Source organism: Calonectris borealis, chromosome 3, assembly GCF_964195595.1.
Source record: "Calonectris borealis chromosome 3, bCalBor7.hap1.2, whole genome shotgun sequence".
In the NCBI taxonomy this organism is placed as follows: domain Eukaryota; kingdom Metazoa; phylum Chordata; class Aves; order Procellariiformes; family Procellariidae; genus Calonectris; species Calonectris borealis.
This window is the reverse complement of record NC_134314.1, coordinates 55598831-55618179: the sequence shown is the minus strand read 5'-3', so window position 1 is coordinate 55618179 and position 19349 is coordinate 55598831. Positions and strand designations below refer to the sequence as shown.

Genomic DNA, 19349 nt, shown 5'->3' with positions numbered 1-19349 from the left:
CATACCTGTAAAGGAGTTTAACCACCAAAGCTTGCAAGATTTTATTGACAGCCAAATATAATAAAAGCTGAAAACGTTGCTCATTATTTCAGGCCAAGAGCCAGTTTTGAGGAGGACAGCAGAGCCACAGGCACCTTGTTGGCAAAAAGAGTTGTGGAAGTTTTAACATGTGATAGAGAAATAGCATCATGTCAAGCCTTCACAATCAAATGGAATGATTTGACAGTGAGAAATGAAGCAGTTTTTCCAATGGTATATATTACCACTATGCCATATGCTGCATTTCGTTTTTCTAAAGCAAGAAAACCATAAATATAATAAGAAAAACTCTATCGAGCAAAGAGTCAGTGAGAAATCAGGAAAAAACTAATTTTACCAGAGCCAACAGAGGAAAGGAGAAAGTGAGTTAACGGTAATAAGAGTGATTTTATGCAACTGTCACACAGCTCTGTTCTTGAAAAACAAAAAAGTAATTCTTCAGACAAACACCACTGTTGAGAAATAAGAAACATCTCTAGCCTGCAGCACCTTCCTGATAATGCTTATGGACCATCCAAGTTTCAAAATACTCTTAAAAATGGAGATATAAGCACGTTTTAGAGAAGTTTTGTTGGTCCACAAATTCACTGTATCAAAATGGGGACTTGTGGTCACCACCAGATCTACAACTGACAGTTTGCTATCTGTACACTGGCTAAAACAAAATCTCTACATTTTTATCTCTCTGTTTTATGAATATAACTTAACATATGGCTATGCAGACATTGACACGTATTAATGTGTACCCACAAATCAGTGAAAGCAAATAACAATAACAAAACAAATGTCCCAACTTTCACCTTGAATGTCTCTCTATTGTTTTCAGTTATCTGCATGCATGCCAAAGCCTACACTAGCAACCTCTGGCTCTTTGGCAGTGTGAATGCTTTCTCAAAATACAAGAAAGCATTTCATAAAAAAAAGGGAAACAAGAAGACCGTGACAATCAACATAACAATCAACATATTTACCCCCTGTGATTGTATGAGAAAACTTAATCCAATGATGTGGAGCAGGAAAGCAAATGTCTAAGCATTTTATGCACAATTTTGTAATTTATTACATGTATGTTGCCATGGAGCAAATGCAGTTTTTCAATTTCCATTCTTGTTACTAAACAACTTGGAGTTTACCTGAAATCTCTTGAAATACAGCCTGGGATACAAATTAGCAACTAGCCTCTGTAAGGATTTATAATCATCTTCCAAATACACTTTCAAAAATAATAATTGCCTTTGCAGTCCATTCAGCATTCTTTCAGAAAAATATATTGCCTTTTTAAGCAGAAGATAGAAATACAAGCAATTAAAATGAGTTGTCTAGAACTGTCACATATTGAAGTCCTGCCAGAGCCTCTTATCAGATCTACGTCCTATTGTATTTTCAAAGCAATATAATTTCCTCTACGCATATTATCAGAGGTTCCCTTAGTGTCCAGTTTGGGGTTTGTTTTTTCTTGTCTCATCTGACATTGTAATTTGATCAAGATGTTCTCTACATCGTCTTGCCTTACAGTTTAATTGCTTGTAATACAGCTGTGATAGCAAATGTGATGGGAATTATGTATAGCTGGAAATGCAGAATACCCAGATCAAACTCAGAAAGAGCCTGTACAATGCTTGCCATGACTGGCAGAAGTCCTCCAGCACAGACAATAATCCAACCGCCCTCCTCTACTACAGTTGCAAAATTACTTTATTGAAGTATGCAGTTTGATGTTCTAATATAATACCTCCATTTGGGGAAAAATAATTGTGGATTTCTCTTGTGCTTTTTATTACACCACTTCTCTTTGGCAGGGTCAGTTTACACCCCACTGGCTCTGGACTCCTTTGGACTCAATGTCTGTAAATCCGCACTGCCAGGACGCTGCAGTTTTCACCCCTTAACTGTTACCTGGATTATAAAAAAGGCAAGTGTTTAAGAGGCATGTTTCTGGCAAGGTTTCAGTTCAGATCTAAAACACAGGAACACAGTGTATTTTTCAGTATTGTCACTGCTTCTAAGGGGCACCCACTTGATTGAATTAAAAAGAATTTATCCACTATTTATACGATTTAGCTAAGCAGAGAGGTATGAGGCTAAAAAAATCCCTAGAATTCAGCCAAGAAAAATAAACTTTCAGTTGCCAATTTGTAGCTTGTATTTAGTGTCTTTAACAAATCACCATCTCTTACAATGAAAGTAGTATTTGGGAATGTGACTTTTCTCTCTTTTAAATTCAAAGGCAATTTGATAGCGTAGCTATCAATACCCATAACAGATGCTCTGCAGCTCTGAAGCAAGTAAGAACTTATACCTCCTCCCTAATTTTTGTCTGAATGCAGGCTTGTAGGCAATAGTTATTAATTTGATAAACAAAGTAGAGTGTTTCTATTGATGATGCAGACAACTATATTCATTGTACATTGCTTTCCATTGTGGTCTTATAGCACTTCAAGTTTTTAGAGTGAACAGAGACACACTTCTTTGACCATTGCTGTTGGCTTCTTCTCTCATCTAAATAAACATATCCAACATGAGCATTCATCAGAAACACAAGAAAAATACCTTCATTACAGAAGATTTTGCAAAAGAATTTACATTTCCTCTACTGAAAGCAAGTAGAGGAGAAAGGGGGTGATGGTTAAAATTACATTAGACAAGTCATCTTTCATTTCCTTTCATTTAAGCTCAAGTGTGTATTCTAGTAAGAGCAGCAGAAGCAAAATGAGAGACAGAGGGAAGGAAATGTTAACATAAAGCAAGATAAGAGAGCAGAGTGAAGCATGAAGCAGGGATGACTGGGCAAAATATAGTTACATTCTGGAGGCCTGGGTTCAGGCAGATATCAGGAACAGGGAGCAGCAGGAAGAGATAAATCACCCCTCTCCTTCCCCCAGGAGATAAAGACGTTTAGAAACAGAATAAAAGGATGAGAGTCCATGAAGATAGGAGGTTAGGAAGAGGCAAATGTCATAAAAGCAAAAAAGAAGTGTGACAGATGTAAAATATTCTGTATTTTTATGTTCTCTGTGATTATCTCAATTCCTTACCTAAGACTGTGCAGTCTTAACAGACCAAAGGCTTAAGGATCCTGGTCTAGCTCAGGCAGGAAGAATACTAGCTATTTACACCTCTTAGTTAACTAGGAACAGACATGAAAAGAGGATACTGAGTTTGAAGACAACAGAGATGTTAGTATTACGGTACCAAATCTCTCATTTGCACCTAAGAAAAAGAGAGAAGCAACATTTCTGGGAGGAGAGAAGGGAAAAAAAGGAGTATGGGTGGGTTGGCCAGTGGAGACCAGGAATTCAGAATGATACCTTGGTGAGTCGCTGCCCATCATGAGGCTGAACTTGGCAGTATGATGAACCCTCCTTGTCGAAGCTAATAATTAGCTTGTGTGCCCGGATATATGAGTGGCTGCCTACAAAGCAGAGTATGTTTCAAACTACTCTTGGATGTGCAAGTGGAACAGAATGGGAAAGAAAAGGGAAGAAATGACAGAAATCAGACAGAAGAGAGGAGCTAGGTAATACAAAGAGAAATGAAAAATAGACCAGTATTAAGAATAAATTGTATTCTATTAATAATTCATACCCATAGATAACAAACATGTATCAGTACGTCAAATCAAATTAAAGAGAAAACTTTTCCTCCTATGTTCTCAGAAAAGTAAGGATTTTTATAATCACAAAGTAGACGCTTTGCATGTGGCACTGCAGTTTTGAGCAAATCACATATTACTAATGGACGTACAGGATCATCTGATCCTCCATTTGCCTCTTTTACCTGTGTATCTGTTAAAGACAATGTTTACAGCTCATGTAACATTAACCTTCGCAATATTTTTAGCAACATTCAGCTCTGATCAGCCACAAATAGATCTTATTTTCAAAAATAATAAACTATTTTCCAGTGGTGACAACTCTGTGTTCACCTTGATTAATTTCAAAGGGGTGACTTTAAGGTAAGGATCCGTGGTGGGCAAGCGAAAACACAACTACTTGGATTAATAGAGACTGCAGGGCTATATAAATATTTAATATATTGAATGAAACACTTCAGCAGAACACACACAAAACATCACCTCTGCAAATATTTCATGGGTCATTTCCTCTTCTGCTCATTTTCTACTCCTGTGGACTACGAGAAGCTTACTGCAAAAATTAAAATGCTTTGGTAGCTAAAGATAGGTCTCAAACTAAAAGGAGGCTGAACGACTAGAAATTCTTCTAAGGAAGCCAAGAGCAGCTGTTGTTTCTTCTGGTCTGATATAACGAAGTAGGAACCACCATGCTCCCTCCCACCCTCGCATTTCTGAGGTGAGATTCCCATGCCAAAGGCTGTCAGTAATAGCACAGGACCTTCAGCTGTATTTAAATGGAAGTCATAATGTCAAAATTAGAGGCTATTGCTGCTCTGCCATCTCTTAGCTGAACATCACCCCCCCCCGCCACTATCTGTGCTTCACAGTGGACCGAAGACGTATGATGGCCAGCCCAGAACCTCAAGGCTGCAGGTTTCAGTCCTGGCCCTAACCAAAGTCAGCTTCAAGGTGAGGCTGTATCTTTTCTTGAAAACGTAACTTGTCAACTACTTTTTCCCAAAAGCCTTTCAAGCAAGCTTAAAAACTACAGTTTCCCCCCCTCCTATCTGAAAGAACAATCCCATTCAGTCTGCCCCTAATCTTCACCCTTTTGCCTCCTAGTCCTGCCTCATCTCCCCTCGCATCAGCAGTGTCCTGGTTGCAGAACCGGCAAGGCTCTGAGGAGTGCAATGCCACAGCCAGATGCTTGCATGGTTTTTTGCATGTAGAGTTATTCTTGCTTCTTGTTGAAGTCCATGGACACTGGAAGAGAAAGCCAGGCTATTTTCATATGTTATTTGTTCTTATTAGCGTTCCCAAATGGCTGTGACCAGACCACTTCTCCCTCGCTGGTGCAACTGCTCCCACTGCCAGAGTTAGCCCCACTCTGCAATCCTTGCCCTGTCTCATCCCATGCTTGCAGATCCCTTCCTGTAGTAAAGCGTAACAACACAAATTAAAAAAAGTCATGAGAAGCACATGGTACGTGGCAAAGTTTGCAGCCTGACTTCATGCAGACTGCTAACACATGACATTTGTTAGAAAGGTGTCTAGATGTGGGTAGTTTGAATGACCTTCCATAGTTTTGTATACACAAAACTTGGAAACAGCATTTCTTTCTTTCCTTGTTTTTTCTTTTCCTTCTGGTTTTATGTTAATATTTACATCAACATAGCAATGTTTCCACAGTACACTACAAAGCAGGAAGAAGGTACTTTGGAGGTAGGACAGGATCTGCTGCTACATTTTAGAGGAAATTATTTCTTTCTCAAAATAATTCACTTCCTTGCTTTACATCACCATGTTAGTTTGCAGTGTAACAGACCAGATTTGTCAAACTGTATGAGATCAATTAATTTGTGATGACACTTTTGCAACCCACGTGTTTGGACAAACATATTCAGTTAAATAGTCTGATTCTCCAGAACTTCATAATCCCTACTACAAAGTGTGAACATCTAAAGTGAATATTCTCCACATGGAAAAATCTGTTTTGTTCCGTGGTCAAGAATGTCTTCTTATAGGATTCATGCAACACACTTACCTATACTCAGAAGCAAAAGACAGAAAGGTGATATAGTGATTACTAAAAGCAACAAAATCCACGTTTTTTCCTCCTGTTAAAGATTTACATGGATCATTTGTTATAATAACAAGTATTGCCATGGTGTTAATATTTATAAGGAGACAACCTATCAGTGGGAAATTATCATAAATATTCTGGAAATCTCCATCTTCACCTATGCTCAGATTGTTGAAGCTACTGATCCTTACACATTCGTCATACAGGCTTGCTCTCTGCCATAGAAGTATATTTGAGATTATTCTTCTATATACATTATAACTATTTGCACTGAACACCTTTTCCCAACAAACTTTGCATACTTAAATGCTTGTTAAAGTCTACTTGGGGTCAACTCACACACTTTTAAAATACATCCCCTGGTAAACACATAGAAAAACTGCAAAACAATTTAGGACAGAAGGAGGTTGTTTTGTTCAACTACAGCTAATAAGGCGGGAAACGGGATCTGTTCAGGATGCTGCTGTAGTCTAAAAGAAATGCTGGCACCTAATTTGACAGGAACTCAAATATTAGAGTACATTTTTATTTATACATCTGATGAGGCTTACTTGAGTCCATTGGCTTGTATGAAACATGCTGTTATGTTTGGTGTGGAAATGAAATGCATAATAAAGAAATAAAATACAGTCCATAGATATTTTATAATGACAGCCAGACTAGAGGTTGTTGAGAAACCTAAACAAACTAAAAGTCCTACACAGCTGTCCTGCTCCACTGAGAAGACATTACAGGTAATCCCCTTTTCTGTAGATCTGAAATTAAAATAGCTCTGGGGAGGAACTGAAACTCTTGTTGAAGCTTTGAATGCACCAGCTCCTTTGGGGCACTTGTTGCAGTAAGAATGAAGTTAAAGTTCTCAGAAATATTTTTACTGGAAGCAGTAGCATCACGTACCTCTTATAAATGCACATGTACATACTAACAGACACACATATACAAAGAAATTTTTATATATGTACACACATTGTAAAGAAAAACCATATTTTTTCTTAAAACAAAAAATGATCCTTTTCTGTGTTCCAAGGAACTGTGCACTGACATTAACAAATGCTGTTAATTCCAACCTCTGAGACTACAGTTGCAAACTTTCCAAATGGGTACAGATGGACCAAGAGCTGTATGTAGACTCCAGTTTTGCTTGCTACTTAACATTCCTGTACAGATGTCACATCCACACTTCAACTACTTGATGGGCAATGGGAAACTGTAAGCAACAAGCACCACAAGAATGGGGTAGGGGGTAAAATGAGGTATTTTAAATTGTAACAGAAAAACATACCAGAAATTAAAAGATGATACAGAAGAGCGTGACAAGGGAGATTTGTAACAGGCTATTCACATTTCATCTTTATGATTAACCTATATAGCCAAAAAATTCAAGTTACGAGTTGTGTGTGCTTTCTGTGATCTCATGATTTTTCTAACATACAAGTAGTGTTCAATAATAACTACTTCTACTGTAGGTGATGTACCACCTCCTGTTAAGCTTATTGTCATATTTTATTACATATAATGAAAGTCTTACTCTTCTTGCCTGGGATCTCACAGTAGCTCTCCTGTTAACACAGCTCTCAGATCACATATATACAAAGTACTTTTCGTGGTTCTGGCCTATAGAGCTTCATAAACCAGCTCCTGGATGAGACTGCAGAAGTGTATTTCCAGTCCTCATGTATTAAAGAAATATTAACAGGAAGATGTACCAAGAAGGGCCATCAGGATAAGACCCAAAGAGCTTAAATGACGAGAAGAGAGTCAGATTACATTTAGACACCGCAGTGAGACGTAGTATAAAGGCATTCATTTATCTCTAAGAAGCCAGCACAGTTGGAGGAAACAAAACCTACATGTGTGCATATTTGTTTGCCACATAAATAGTTCAGCCATGCGGTGCTGGAAAGAGAGACAGCAACTTCCCTGCCTGGGAAGGCATCCTTCCAGGCGGTATTTCTCCGGTACAACGCGCGGGTGGTGCCATCTAGTGAGCAGGGACCCCGCTCCCGGGAACCCCGCTCCCCGGAGCCCCACTCCCGGGAACGCCGCTTCTGGGAACCCCGCTCCCCGCAGCCCCGTGGGAGCGCGGCCCCACCAACATCGTCACCCCCAGCGCCCCGGTGGGCACCGCGGGCAGCGTGGAGGAGGAGGAGGAGGAGGAAGAGGATGCCCTCGGTGGGGAGCTGCACCCTGACCCCGAAGCACCGCAGCCTCTCTTACCCAGAACCGTCAAAACATGGGTGTCGGGAGGACAAATTCCTGCTCTTTCCCGGGCTGTTCATTTTTTCTGTTATTTTTTTTTCCTTTTTCTCTATTTATTGGCCTCTGTGAAGGCAGAAGGGCCTTGGGAAATCCACTACAGTTTTTAGATAAAACTTTTAAAAGACAGAACAGAACTGAAACAAGCAGTTCCACAGAAATGACCGCAAATGGCAATGATCAGCAAACAGCAACCACCAGAGGTCAGGGTGTGGGTGTGGGGAAGGGCTTAATCGAAAAGACTAGGTGATTTTTAAAGATAAATCTGAGAGAGAAATAATAACAGTCTTCAAACACGTAGAAAGCTCCTGCTTGGGGAAAAAAAAGAAAAAGGAATAATCTGTCCCCTGAGACCAAGGTCAATGAGTCAAGAAGCTCACGCTTCTGCAAGTCTAGATTAGAAATGATAAGAAAGTTTTCTAATTTTAAGGGTATTGACGCACTGGAAAAGCTGCCTAGGAGGCTGTACTATCTTCATAAGTGCAGGTCTTTAAAGAGAGGCTGGACAACAAGGGAACATCTAACCCATCTCTTTGGTAGTGGTGGGGTAAGTGCAAGGTATCTTCTATAGTTCCTTAAAGTACTATGATTACATATTACAGATGAATTGCACCCCCATCTCCACCCATTGCCTTATTTATCCACCTCATCTATGGACAATGATGACTATGATCACGTCAGAAACAAAATTTGCTTCTGACAGTAAAAGGAATGAATTCAGCAAGAAGCAGCAGCACAGCTTTTGACTTCTTGCTATTAATAACACAGTTTTCGCCAATCTGAACAATACACAAACTAGAGGTCCACATTGACAACCTCATCAAAACGAGAGAGACACAGACTGCCCACTTCATGCTACTTTCATTACAGATCATCCCTCTCCCATTTGTACCAGCGAACTTTCCATAGGAAGGCTGAGAGAGGAACATTGAATTTCTAATGCTGTTCTTCTGAGCAAAAAGACCTGTTTATTCTTATTATAGCGCTATCAGCTTGACAACAAAGAAAACAAAGCTGCTTTCTAGAAATTTAGCAAGATGTAAAGTCTCCATTAAAAATGTTTTAAAAATTGGAAAACTAAATTAACTAATTTTGTGCAAAGCCTATGTGTTGAATTCATCACTCTCTTAGGGACAATGGAAAAGAAGAAATTATTTCAAATTATACCTACAGTGCTGTTGGAAAGGTCCTTGCTGGTCAGTCTGTCTACAAGCAGTTTAGAGCCCAGGGAAATGTGTATTTAAAAGTTATGAAAAAAAAACTTCCAAGTGCTCTATTTGTGATTCTGCATTCTTTTATCTCCTGGTTTGAATCTTCATCTGTTCTAACATTATCCAAACAAGGGCAAACAGATGAAAAGCAAACTTGTAAATATCACTTAATGTAAAATATATCCCAAATGAACGGTGGCTAGCCCAGATTAATTCCAGGAGTGAGCATCAGGAGGAAAAAGGGTTTCTGTAAGCAGAATTGTGCAGGAAACAATTACTTTTAGCTCACGAATTTCTCTGGGATTCCAGATTTTCCCCTGTCCTGCATCAGGATTAAACAGAAGCCCTTAAAAAAGGCAAAAGAAACAAGGGTGAAACACACACGTGCACATGGACTGGCACTTGCTTACTGCGCACAAGTCCATTTTGCAAGCCAGGCAGAAGTACTGTCTCTGCCTTGCTGGAACACAGTTCCAGTCGACTGAATCCTGGTGCTGACGTGATTTTGTTTTTGTGCTTTAATCTCACTTATCTGACCCTCTCCACTTCATATGGCAACAGGGAACTTTACAATACCTCTCTGCATGTGGGTGTCCTAATCATCAAACCTGGATTTCAAACTCATCCTTTGGAAATCTCAGTTAGTTAGTCCAAAACTACATGTAATGTAAATCTGGCAGAAAAAGAATGATGTGATCACATTTAGAAGCCACATAAATGTCTGACTAAGGATCTCTCCTTTTTTCTCATTCTGATCAGAAATTAATTAACTGTTAACGCGAGATTGTGTACTCTCATGGCCAGTCCCACTGACATTTTCTTGTAAGAAATACCTCAACTTTTTGTCAGATTTTGTTTCTATGAAGGAGTTGCAGAGATGCACGGGCAATTCAAGTTGATAGCAATCTAGCATACAAGCTTGAAGAAACCTGCATGTTAAAACAGCTACATTTACAATTAGGACAGCGAAGTTCAAACTTTTTTGAAGATACATTTGGATACACGTCCTGGTGTGCTCTGGCTTTAAAGGAGCCCTCTTGCAGCAAGCGGATAGTAACATACTCTGGATAGATCATATGTATTTGGACAGACCACTTTGCCATTTCAAGTCATCTATAGGCTCTAGCGGGTGAAAACTCTTGGCTTTCTGAGGCCATTTTTGTATGGTTGTCTGCAGCTACAAGCAGGAAATTCTGGAAATTTAAGGCAATTTATATATTTGATAAAAATATTTACATGATTACAGACTATTTCTTACAGCACTACTGAAATGCTGTTGCTGCTTCTGTTGATGCAAGCTTTACAGGGCTCAATCTCTCAGGTCTATTGAAGTCATTTTTATTGATCATAATATTTGAAAAAATGTTTCTTTATTCCGCTGTAACTAATCTGCTTGCGGTTCATCAACTACAACAGTATAGAATATACCCATTTTACTGTTGGAAATGATTCTCTCTCTTGCTAGCCAACAATCCAAACCTGCTTCCATCAAAAACCCCAATTACAAAGAATGTGGACTAAGGTACATATTTTGAAAATATCTGTATTAATTGCAGAGCTATAAAGCTACTAAGAAATGCATGATGTCCCCTGATCAGTAAACAACAGCTGGTTGATCTCAGGACTCTCTCCTCTACATGGTGACAGTGCTGTAAAGCTCAGGGCTCATTTCTGCCTTGTTGCGCTGATGAGAAGGAGCCTCTGCCCTGCTCACATCCTCGAGCAGCAGCCAGGAACAATGCCAATATTACAGTGCCCCAAACTGCAGGGCTAACAGCAGAGGCCAGGGGACGTGGCTGTGCAGCGGCTGGCAGCCTGGCAGAGGGTGGCTGTGAACCCACACCGCTCATTACAACAGTGGGCGCTCCTGGGCATCCTCCTGCTGTTCTCCTGGGTGGTGGGCTGTGGAGAAGAAGGGTTTCTGTGGACTCCCAATCCACCACCACCAACCCTGCTCCAATTCTCTTCCCCTCCCGTTACACCCTCAATTAAACATTCTTTGATGAGAAAAAACAGAAGGCAAGAGCCTGGTTTCCACTCGAACCCTCACGAGGCTGGAAGGAAGAAAGTCCTGAAATTCAAATCCTGCTTACGTGGGGCTACGCCAAACAGGATGGAATATTTATGAAAGGAAGGACTGCATGAACAATTCATATTTAGAAGTACGGTACATTTAAAACGTTTGTAGAGGCAGCTTCCACAGAGCAACAAAACTCTTCCCTGAATATTTATGAAGAAACCAGATGCCACACAAACAGCTCTTTTGTTTTCCAGACTGCAGGACTGGTTATTAAGTCCCAAGAAAACAGACATGTAAGGAGTCCTGCTTCAGCTTTAGGCTTTAAATTACCATTCATGCCAAAGGCAATGACATATACAGCATGTTTGCATGTAGCTCTATGCATTCTGCAATAATGAGACTTATGGGCTTTCTTTTATTACCTCCTTTCTACTAGAAGATAGGAACTGAGTATGGAAAAATGTATCTATAATTAATGCTGGTCTCAGATTATTTGTAGTGATATAGGACACAAAGTAGAGCTCTCTATTTTTATCATTAAAACTCTCCTATCAGGATCAATCTTAAATTATACTAGCAATAGTAGCTACCTCACAACTGCTTTTTGAAAGGAACTTCCCTGCTGTATAAGGACTCAAGGTAAAAAGAAACAGAAGTAGAAATAAGGTTTTCTTTTTCCTTTTTAAATGGAAATTGTCCAGCATCAGAAACCATTTGAGTATCAAAGACAATCTGTCTGATAATACTATACCAGATATACTTATATGCAGATCTTTCAGGAATTTGCCCGTATCTCTATTCATTGGTAAAAGCTGCTATAAAACAAAATCTGTATGTGCAGATATTACATATGTGAGTGTAAGATATATCTGTACAGAGGGAAAAATATACTCGTATGGAAAATGCCATTATACCATTATAATTACAAATTTATGGGCTAGTGGATAGAATAAATCAGTAACTGTACTTAAAGAAATTTTAAATTTGCAGGTCTGTGTATACATAAAAACTTTAAGAATCTTTAGAGAAAGGACTGTAATTTCTTATGTGCTCATATATTTGTTAGACATTTGGATTACTTACGGCTTTTCCACATGTAAAATTTCTAAAAATTGTATTTTTACCACTAATGGAAAAAGGCATACAGAATACAGTAACATCAAAAATTATGTAGGACAAACTTGGAGACAAAAATATCTTTAGTTGTGAACAGAGATAATTTTCATATAGGAGTTCAGCTGCAGGAAATTCCAAGTCTCTGTAGGCAACAAAGAGCTAAAGTAATGGAAGGCATGGAACCACACCTGTGTAAGAACATATGAAATCCATTCAAGAACACCCTGCCATGAGATGGACACCTTAGTACAGACAGAGTCAGACCAGTAAATAAGATAAGCATTTTGAAATGCCATAAATACATTAGAAAACCAAAAAGAGTAACTAGATGACCTTTAAAGGTCCCTTCCAACCCAAACCATTCTATGATTCTATGAAATTGTGTGGTGCTTTAGTAGTATAAATTACCCAATTGCCAAAGCTGCATGTTTAAGTTCCAATCATAGTATTTATGTGATAATATGTAATCTTTGAGATTATTGCTTATAGGAATGTATTTTTGGTGAAATGTGGGCATATGCTTGCACATTCTCTTATATGAAAAAGTATAAAAAAATATATAAAATTGTCTTTGGATTTCTCTTTTTACCTTCATACTCTTCCCATGGTTAGACAGCCAAAGTCTCTGTGATAGTAAAAGGTGATGCTGGTTTTCTCTGAAAATTCAGAACTTTTGGCTACGGTTTATGTCAGTATCCCAGGATAAGCCAGGGAATCCAATTTAGTGGATTGTTAGTGTTTATTCCCTTCACTCATTGCATGCAAGAAATAAGGTCTCTAATAAATCAAAGATGCAGGTGGTTTTGCCAGTAGTATGTTTTCTGTATTAACATAATCGAATATAAGGTGTCAAAGTGAGGATGGACACACAATGCCTGCATCCAGCTGTTACAACTTAAACCTGCCTTTCGCAGAAATTCAAACTGTGGTAATACAATTTTACTGCTGGCTGGAATGACTACGTGTACAATAAAAACTACACTAGAAAGTAAAACAGAGGAACTTATAAGACAGCAATTACAAGATAGTCAAGTGGAAAAATACGCTATAGTCTAGAAGAATGAAATATATCCTCCTAAGTGAGAACAACTGAAATCCATCCAAGAATAGTTTGCTGTGGACAGTTTTGGTACAGGCAGGACTGGAATCACAGTCAATATTTATAAGCTGCAATACGACTGGAAAGGTGCCTTGATGTGGTAGCTATTCAGATGCCAAAGATGAATGCCCAGTGTGTGATTATAGTGTGACTGGTTGCTGTTCATGAAATCAGTAACGTGGCTGCATTTATAGACTAGAATAATTCCTTTACAGAAATGCATTGTTGGGAAGTGTGAGGACAGTATCACATGCTGTTATGAACGGAAAAATACAGAAAGGTTATAATACAAATTTTCTTGGAATTTTTATTTAACCTCATGCTCTTTCATGATTGGCTCACCACGATCATTGTGGTAGCAAAAGTCTTTCTTGGTTTATCCTGGATCTACGGTTGCATTCTTGCATAAATATTTTTGCCCAAAGAGTGGGAGTGCTATATAGTAACAAAAGGTATCATGCCATAGGCTGTCTAAACAACTCCTATCTGATTCTTTCTAGCTTTATACACTTTGATATGTGTGTAGCTGTTGGTATTTGACCATAGCTGACTGTGTACTGTTAAGAGATATTTTATAGATTGATAGAAGCGTGCCTCTTAAGGATTTGTTCCTACTCCCATGACAAAATTCCCACTGACTTTAACGGGATAAGGGTCTTCAAGGATTTTGTTCTCCTAATACGGTAAGAGACTGAGCATCAGTTACTGAAATTTTATACACTCAAAAGACACAAGCTGATTTTGCTCCTACTCCTGCTCTCATTTTAATTTCTGTGTTGCAGATGATTGCAAGTGATCAAACAAGCAAATCTAAGTAGTTGCCATCTGGCAGCTGAGAACGTGTACCTGCACACCTGCTTCCTTTTCTCCCTCATTTAGACTAACGTTTTATTTCACCGTGGGGACAGGTTTAATGTGCACATATACAATCACTCACTCCATCTCACCTGGCAGGCAGTAACTTTTATGCCATTTGCAAGCCCAGGAACATGCCCCATGTAAAATGCCAATCTAAAAACACCTTTCACAGTGCTCATCTGGGAAGTTTAAACTCTTCCTTTCCAGCTTCTTTAAAATGCCCTTTATGTAAGCCAAACAAAACGGATATAGAGATGATTGCAGGAGTCCAAGACCGGGAAAAGTACTCTGGCTTATTAAGCGCAGAGAACTAAACCAAACAGGTGACAGCATTTCCCCACAGTGCAGTAAGAAGCTTGTCTGAGTGACTTACAATCGCAGGCATGCAAGAAACGTTTCAGTTGTTACATACAAAGTTTGTCTACACAATATGTGTCTCATATGTTATTCAGTCAATCTTACGTGCGTTGTAAGCACGTATCCAAATTCTAATGTAGCAGAACTACAACACTCCAAATAAAAAAAAAAACAGAAAAAAAACCTGGCTTATCCAAAGTTTTCTACCATGTTAAGGTAGAGATTTTTTTTCCTCAAATATGCCACAATATGAAATATCAAGTTCTTGTGTAGTAGGTGAGAACTAAAGGGCTATAACATGTCTTATACTGATCAATTGAAGCAGGAGTTCAATTTTACAGAAACTGTTCGTTCAAGTTCAAGAGAAATTTCAACTTGGTTGTTCACCAATAACGGTTTTAGTAAGGACACCTTTCTGATCTCAGTGAGAGAGCAACTGAAGTATGTAATAATCCACTAAAATTGATACAAGAGAAATATTTCCGATAGTTGCGAGGGAGCTTGTAATATCTCTGTCATTCTCTTTAATCTGCCTTTCCCAGGCATCAGTGAACCTCCTGCTTTTTCAGGTATTTTCTATCACAGGTTGCTATCCACAGAACCTGTTCATGATGGCCTGGTCCTGATCCTTCAAGGGTAAAAGGGATTTTTAATATCAGTTTCACTGGGAGTAGGATTAAACCCTTGAAATACGTCATATCAGATGGATACAGAAAGTTGCCTTCTCTCCCCAATTTGGTATCCTTAAATATAATTCCAGTTCAGTATCAAGGATAATTTATGTTCCCAAAATAGATTTTCTAGAAATATTCTGGGAACAGTTTAAATTAGAAGCATGCTTACATGCCATTTCTTTTCTAGCTTGACAGATACAAATAGTTTTACATTATAAACAAAAACCAAAAACCAAACTACAAGCTATGTTTCTACATGAAGGTTCCAAAATGAGACTGAGAAATTATTTTTCTTTAATTCCGTAAGCATAAAACTTGGGAATACAATGAAATAATATAACAAAATAGAAGGATTATTTATAAGGAAGATGGCATTCAGAACCATACGGGAAGGTATGTGTATTGCTGTTTATATTCACTGCAACGACACCCAAGTGTCTCTATGAAAACACTGACTGAACAAAATCTTATTTCACAGTAAGATTTTAATACAGTAAGTTTTTAAAATAATTTTACAAATCTTATAAAGAAAAAATTTCCTCATTCCTATTATGTAATTAAATTACAAGCCTGGATTCAGCTGTCACCAAGCACTGGCTCTGCTGAAACACCAGAGGGAGCAAGTTTCACAGGAGAACGAATGCTTTTCTTGAGACCCTCCCAGCTACTGACAGTGTTTCATCATGTAGTAGGATGCAAAAGAATTTAGTCAGATTACCTGGAATGGCTGAGGATATGCTAGTGAAGCAAAGCCTTTCAACCTGTGAGGAAATATCTAACAAGAGGCCACAAAATAGAAAAAGTGAGGATGTGCTTCATTTGGACAGCTGCAGGTTTCTACACACAAAGTTTAAAAATCTTCTGTTGCTGACTATGGGATGAAAAACTATCAGCCTTGCCGTCTTCATCTAATAAAAATTATTTCGGTACAGACAGGTTTTTAAAAATCGACTCACACTCCTCCTTCAAGCACAAAGTCAGAGATTCAATTGTGAGTCATACCTTCTCTAAAAGAAGATTAAAAAAAAGCCATAGAAATGATCAAAGGTAAACCCACCTACGCAATGAACTGAATTACTTGAAAAAAACCCCGTTCTCTTGTGCTCCATTAGGGACTAAACCTAGGCAAGGCTCAAAAGAAAAAACCCCCCAAATCAGTTGTCTCTCTGATGATTCACATCTAAAAAACCTAGACCTGAATCAGAAGTGACCTTGCTGCGGAGCCCTAACTGGGAACTGAAACTGTTCAGCTGTTCTTAAGGATTGACCAAGTGAAAATTTATGTCTGCAACTTTAATACTGTTTAAAATTTAACAATGATAAAAATCCTTCTATGTCATTATACTGGGCCCAGATTTGGCCAGAGGACATTGCTACCCACTACACGGTGAGGTCCCAAGGGATTCTCATCACCACTACTGTCCTGTTGCTGGTGGTACTCTGCTCCAGAGTGACCTCTGAAGTCAGGAGTAGTCTTTCCATTACCATTAGTGCAATTTCTCCTCATGGAGAATTTTTCAACTTTCTTAACTGTTCAGACTACTGATGGTCATCCATTTTAGATTAAAATGCAGCTTTTTAATTTTAACTCCTTTTCCCTCCTGAAATTTAATACAGATTCTAACCTGCAAACTCTCTTTGCCAAACCATAATAATTTAATCCCAATCCACATTTAAAAACACCGGTGTGTCAGGATATGTTCCATTCCCATCAAAATTAATTTATAGGTGCTGAGTAACAGGTTTATATGTAGTGCAGAAAACAATCTTTGTTTACTGGGACTGGGTGGCCAAGAGTTCTTTGCTCAAGTTTGTAGTATCCACAGCGGGGAGATGTAATTGTTGCTATACAGAAAAGATCAGCTTAACTGATTGTGTCATATACACGCCTGAAAATTAAAGCTTGATAATATTTTATATAGCTTCTCATGTCTCTCATGTCTTCTAGTGGCATTTCCCTTAGAAATCCTGACATACGCTGAAAATCTTTCAGAAGTGTCCACGTAGCTCACACAAAGAAACGCTCCCCTGGCAGCAGATCACAAGGGAACAGGGCACATCTATCACAGGACTGACCCTGTGGCTGCAGTGCAAGATCAATGATGTTCATCAGGAACTAACTTGCCTTTTTAGGAAACAACGTCCATCTTTGAAGGCAACCCACTTCTGGGATAATACTGAAACGCTGTCTGCATCAAGTACTGTTCTCGCAAGGGTTTTGAGTATAATGTACTCATTATTATTATCAAAGACATTTATTTACAGCTTAAACATGTTTAATTTATTATTTGAGAGTAGGATCATTCTACCTAAACAAATCAGGTTCCTCACGTAAAACACACGCAGTTTTTTCGTACCTAAATCTCATCTGGATTAATTAAGGCTTAGAGGCCTCAAAGAGAGAAGCCCCTGGGAGGCTGAAGACTTAAGAGTACATTATGGGTTTTGTTGCTGCTGGTTTTATGCTGAAGAAATATTGTGTACTCCTTTCCATCAATTCATCTGCAGTCAATCAATTAAAAATGTCATACATTGTAATTTCTACTTTGAGGACTCTATTTTGCTAGAGAAAATAAAAACAGAATTCCTGCAATGCTCCCCAAAACCTTCTACTTTGCAGATGTTATCATCTAAAAAACCACAGTAGAGACCCTCAAAAGACATAGCCCTGCATCTGTTAAGAGTTTCACCAGAGCAGCATTAACTAATCAACTGTAACTATCTATTCAAACTTACACATTTAAAGGATAAGGGCCAAAACTGCCTTTTTAGAAGAACAAATATGAGTATTTTTAAGGATGCTCAATCATCAACACATATCAAGTCCAATACATGGTAAATTCTCACCTAAAACCAGACCTGAAGTAATATATACTTTCAAGCAATCAAATGGCATCTAATAATGTGGGGTACTGAAATTACATGGATCAGAAGCTAAATAATATATTACAAGAAACCAAATGTTTCGCAAAGTGTAGCAGTCTGGGACACCTTTGATGATCACAAATTTGTTAAAATCCTCATACCTGTATTATGAAGCTTTAGGTCTAGCTGTTGGCCTGACCCAATAATTAGAAGAAGAAATAGAAAAAAAGTTGTAAATAATACTAATGCTTGATCCTCAACAGATGAAACTTTATATGAGCAATGTATTTAGTGGTTAAGTGTCAAACCCAACCATTATGGAGTCAGTAGCCCAGTGTCTCTAAGGGAAAACAAGGTAATTGTGTTAAACTTATCATTCCACTGTTGACCATGGTTATGTCAAAAATTTTAAAGACAGACTATCCATCTGAGTTTTGTCAAATTAGAAGTAAAACTTTTATCTGATTGGTCTTTTTTAAGTGAACCAAAAATACCTGAAGAAAATTTACTCTGGTGCTTTTACACTCTGGCGGGACCGAGGGATCGACCTGCACATCATCTTACTCCTTCCTGCTCTCCCTGGCGAATGGTGCCTGATCCAAACTGTTAGCAAGTCACTCCATATATACAGTGTGCACAAAAAGGGCTGTTTCAAACAGAATAAAACAGTTTGTGGTATTTTTGGAGTCTGCTTTCAATCCAAGAACAATGAGTTTCAGAAAAGAGGGAGGAGGACTGGACAAAGTCATAGGGCCAAGCCTGGGAAGGGGAGGGAGAAGGGGAAAAGAGCCACCTCTTGAGTGAGTAGGGTTTCTGGTCAGGGAGCAGCAATAGCAGCAGAAAGCAGAATTAATGACATTTTATTTTGGAGCTGATCTAATTGGTATAAGTATTAGCAAAATGGCTCATATTACATTCACTCCAAACACTTTATGATCACATGGGAGAAAGGCACTAATCATCCCAGGGATTTGAGCACCGTATTTATGGCAAGAAGCAACGATCTGGGTGCAAGAAGCAAGCAAGAAGAATGACTAAAAGACAGTAATTCACAACATGCTCTGTAGCTGTATTTAATTCAGTTCAAAGTCTGTCAAATAAAAAAAGTATCAGAGAATGCCTTATTGCCCCTAGCCACCTTAAGGCAGCATTAGGAGGATTTCTAATGCCTAGATCCAAAGTATTTTCCTGCTTCCA

The 19349-nt window shown here is 38.6% G+C and overlaps 1 protein-coding gene and 1 long non-coding RNA gene across 3 annotated transcripts in view; one reads left to right on the top strand and one right to left on the bottom strand.

Annotated features, from left to right (window-relative positions):
• NT5DC1 (5'-nucleotidase domain containing 1) overlaps positions 1-19349 on the bottom strand; it is a 153296-nt gene that overhangs the window by 50215 nt on the left and 83732 nt on the right. The gene's annotated exons all lie outside the window — the stretch shown is intronic.
• LOC142080402 (uncharacterized) overlaps positions 4156-19349 on the top strand; it is a 28774-nt gene continuing 13580 nt past the window's right edge. Inside the window, exon 1 of the long non-coding RNA XR_012672982.1 lies at positions 4156-4582. This is a non-coding gene — a long non-coding RNA (uncharacterized LOC142080402). The remainder of the gene's footprint in view (positions 4583-19349) is intronic.